We start from the raw sequence: 4,624 nt of genomic DNA, 5'->3' as shown, positions 1-4,624 counted from the left end.
TGAAATCTGGCTTTCAATCCAGCTAACCTCCCCATATTTCTCTCTCAAAGTTTACCAGGTTAACCTCCATGTTCAATGTCTATTTTCAATCCCAGCCTGGAGACAAGCGAGAAGAAAGGCAGATTTTAGAAGTCAGCTATCTCCCTGGAGCCTTGGCCCACCCCAGCAAGAGAGCTGTTCCACAGCTGTATTTGAGCGAATAACCAAAAATTCTCTCTCCCCAACACTTCTTCTTTGACTTCCATGGTTCCGATTATCCTGGTTGCCCTTCAACCTAATGATCCTCTCAGGTCCTGCTCAGCGTAAAATGAAAACATGGATTCCTGTGTTAAAAAAGTGGGAAAAGATACCATTAATGATATTCAAATACAAAAACTTTTCCTTTCTCTTGTAGTTTCTCTCTTCACTTGTGATGCTGTTTTTCTATTTGCTGTTTAATGGTATTCTAAATAAAGAAAAATTAATATTTTCAATTGTTAGTATAAATTTTACCCTTTATCTTTATATCGTGTAGCACTAATTTAAATGCAAATTCAACAGCATTTAATTTATTTGTAGAATTACTGAAATTACACAATCAGTATTTTGTGGCTTATATACAAATATATATTTCGTTCTTACCAGAATAGTGGAATCACTTCAGAAAACTTTTTAAATTTCACTTCTCGATATGCACACATCCTACTCACACCGTCAGCCATTAATGAGTAAGGAAGGACTGAAAAGAAAATGTGAGTTGTCTTATCTTTCTTTTTGTTCGATGTTACCATTTTCAGTATTAGTGGTTGGCTAATACAGGGAAGTAACATAAGAAAGAAAGGATATAAGAGGGGTTTTTGGTCATTCTGAGATTCTTAGAAGGCCATTGATTTCTTTCAAACCAGCAAATTCTGGTATGAATAGAAATTGTGGCCTTCCAGGACTTTCAGTCTTCCCCGACCCCTCTGACTGAATCGAAGATAGAACATGCTTACCTTGTACTCACTTTGAGTCTTGCTGAACCCCCACACATCATGGGCACTGGAATTCTGTGCTCAAGAGACATCACGAATGCTTTCTGTGAATAGGGAGGGAGGCAAGGACATGCATATTGTGCATATTTCCTCTACTAACACGCATGCTCCATTGTTCCATCGAACTTTAGTTACAGAACACAAGTTCTGAGATAAAATTTTTAAGAATTTCAAGACTGCGGTGATAGAACATTTTTCTAGGCTTGGAGCGTGGAGTCTTGTGAGACTGCATAAGTCACACACCCATGAAGCTGGCCCTGGATTCTCTCTGGTTTCTCTGTTTTACTCACTGTACCTAATAAGTGTCATGTGTAGTTCCGTCATCATCTTCTCTTTCTAGATTACATTCACCTTACAGATAAGTTAACACCAGTTTCTAGCTCCCAGCTTTTGCCAGCCGAATACATTTCAGCACATGTCTACAATGAAAACCATCATTTTCCTCTTACAGCTGTTCTTCCCTAGTTCAGTTACTGGAACCAAAATTCTCAGTCACAGGGTCTGCAGTCTGCACAATGCTGATAACATGGTAGCTGTTCAATATATATTGGTTTATTGCTCATATCTAAAATCTGCCTCTAGTTAAAAAATTTGTAAGATTCAATCTCAGTCATTCAGAAATTGGTTCTGGTTGTAGATGACCCATAACTTTATTTCTTTTCTACTTTTAAAATCATTCTTATATGTTTGAGATGTTCTGAAGCAAGGAATTAATATAAAGTCTAACCATCCAGTTTTACTTCACACTAACCAAAAACTTTTTAGCAGGAAAGACATTGATATTATTAATTAAAATGGATATTGGGATTTGGAATAGATGTCACTTACATATGCTCATACCTTTGCTATTCAATCACTCCTAAGTAAGCAGTTTTTTTTCTTCTTTTTCCAGATATTTATATACATATACTTTTAAAAAACTCTGCCAGCGGGCCTCAGACTTAGTCCCTTTCAAAGCCACATTGGCTACTGTCTTGTCGTTTACATTCTTCTTTGTTGAAAGAATTGTAATTGGATGAAGTTTAATTATGGTGTCTTGATATTTCCAGTGCTTCCCACTTCTGGTTAGGCCATAAATACAATCACAGTATTTTGTGTTGTTTTTCTGGCACTTTTAGTCCAGACTAGAACCCAGGAAAGGTTCAAGAGTACTAAAAACACCAACACCAAAAACAAAGACAAACAACTAATAAAGAAAGATGGAGGTTTGGATTATTTCAAACCTCATTATGGTATTTGGTTTATATTTAAGTGAGGTTCAAGTCAGTTCCTGTTTTTATGGGATTCATCCAGCCAGTTTTTAGCCATCTTTGCTTTAGGTTTGGCATGTGGAAAGACTAAACTGCCTTTTTGTTTGACTGGGGCTCATCCAGTTATTAACTGCCTACAGCACCGAGGTAGAATTTGTACTTATTTCAGATGGCCCAGCAACTGGAAATAATGTGCTACTTGTATGAGAAATCCAAGGAAATGCCAAAATAACACGCAGCTTCCAAAAGTGACCCAGAGAGCTGTTAGGCACAAGAAATAGGAAGCCAACTTAGAATCCAGTGTCAGCCTCTCCATAAAAATCTGCATTCTGCCAGAAAGTAAAATGCTAGTTATTTATGAAATTTGAAAGTTTTTACATAAGACTTGCTTTTAGGCTGTTCTAGGTTATATTTTATTTATGGTACATATAGTAATCCTCTCATTTGGAGGTACCCAAAACGATTTTAAACTATTCTTTTAAACAGTCTTAACCGTTCTGTGACATTTCATTCAGCAACATCAGAGCCAATAAAGCAAGATATCAATCAAAAAACATTAATTGAATTTTCGACATATCTCGCACTGTTACAAAACATCGGTAAAATGAATAACTCCTGCCTTCAGAAAAATGAATATTTTGAGGTTACAATAACATAGGCATTTAATTAATTAGAGCACAATACCATATAGTATATAATTCTCCTAAAGAAAAAAGTCAGAAGAAGAAGAAATCATGTTCCTTTGGGGAAGAGAAAGTGAGGTTTAAATGTCTCTCTGGAAATTGGTGAGGACCAAAGAGAGCATCCTCAGAGGATTTGTGAAAAACATACCTAAGGGGTTTTAGACATTGATAGATGCTCATGATATTTTGCATTTCTTTAGCTGTAAAAGGACATGACATTTCCAAAGACTGAGCAGTGTGGCCCAGGAAAGAATTGAGATGTGGCCTGGATTATGGAGGAATTTAAAAACTTGAAAGAGTAACTTGTCTTGATAGAGTAAGAAATTATTTCTTAATGAGAGTGGGGTGGCAGAGGGAAATAAGAAAGGTCTATTCAGATTATTTGTCTATTATTAATTAGGTTGTCATTTTAATATTGAGTTGAAGGAGTTCTTTATATATTCTAGAAAGACCTTTGTTAGATACTATGATTTGCAGATTTCTCCCATTTTGTGGATTATCTTTTCGCTTTTTTTATTGTGTACTATGTAACACAAAAGTTTTTAATTTGGAAGTCCAATTTATCCTTTCTTTTGTTGCTCATGCTTTTGGTGTAATATCTAATAATCACTTGATACATCAAAGGTCATGAAGAGTCAATCCTATGTTTTCTTCTAAGAGTTTTGCAGTTTTAGTTTTTACATTTAAGTCTTTGATCCATTTTGAATTAATTTTTGTATGTGATATCAATTAAGAGTCCAACTTCATTCTTCTACATGTGGTTATTCATTTGTTGAGAAGATTATTCTTTTGACATTGGTTAGTCTTAACACCCTTGTCAAAAAGCAGTTAACCGTAGATCATGGGTTTGTTTCTGGCCTCTCAATTCTATTCCAATGGTCTCTGTGTATATCTTTATACTCGTACCATACTGTTTTGATTACTTATGCTTTGTAATAAGTTTTGAAATGGTATAGTTTGATTCTTCCTACTTTGTTCTTTTTTTTTCAGGATTGTTTTGGCTATTTCAAGTAACTTGCAATACATGTGAATTTTAGAATCAGGTCGTCCATTTCTACAAAGAAGTCAGCTGAGATTCTGATAGGGACTGTAGATCAGTGCAGGGAAAATTGCCATCTTAACATGAAGTCTTTAGGTCCATGAACATGGCATATTTTTCTATTTATTTAGATCTTTAATTTTTTGACAGTGTTTTATAGTTTTCAGAGTATAAATTTTACACTTCTTTAGATAAATTTATTTGTAAGCATTTTATTCTTTTTGATGATGCTACTGTGAATGGAATAGTTTCTTTTTTCTTTTTTCTTTCAGTTTTGGATTGTTCATTGTACAAAAAAACAAGTGATTTTTGTGTATTGATCTTACATCCTGTAACCTAATGTCAGAATGTGGATCATGCCAGGTGTTCAATATATTAGGTTATAGGATTTTGGCTTTCATCCTCGATTTGTATAGTCATCAACAGAGGAAAGTTTTATGCCTGATGTTTTTTTTTTTTCTCACCACTGGTTAATTAACAGTTACCCAGTGTTTGTTGTTCATTTTCCTCCAAGTTCATCACATTTAAATATTAAATCTAAGATTTAAATATGAAATACTTGATAAGGTCAGCAGGTTTTCTAACAAAAACATTTTTCCTTATTTTCATTGAATAGGTCTTGTGTTTTATTCATTCAGT

This window comes from Pteropus vampyrus, unplaced genomic scaffold, assembly GCF_000151845.1.
Source record: "Pteropus vampyrus isolate Shadow unplaced genomic scaffold, Pvam_2.0 Scaffold102, whole genome shotgun sequence".
In the NCBI taxonomy this organism is placed as follows: domain Eukaryota; kingdom Metazoa; phylum Chordata; class Mammalia; order Chiroptera; family Pteropodidae; genus Pteropus; species Pteropus vampyrus.
The sequence above is the reverse complement of the archived record's forward strand: the minus strand, read 5'-3'. Positions refer to the sequence as shown.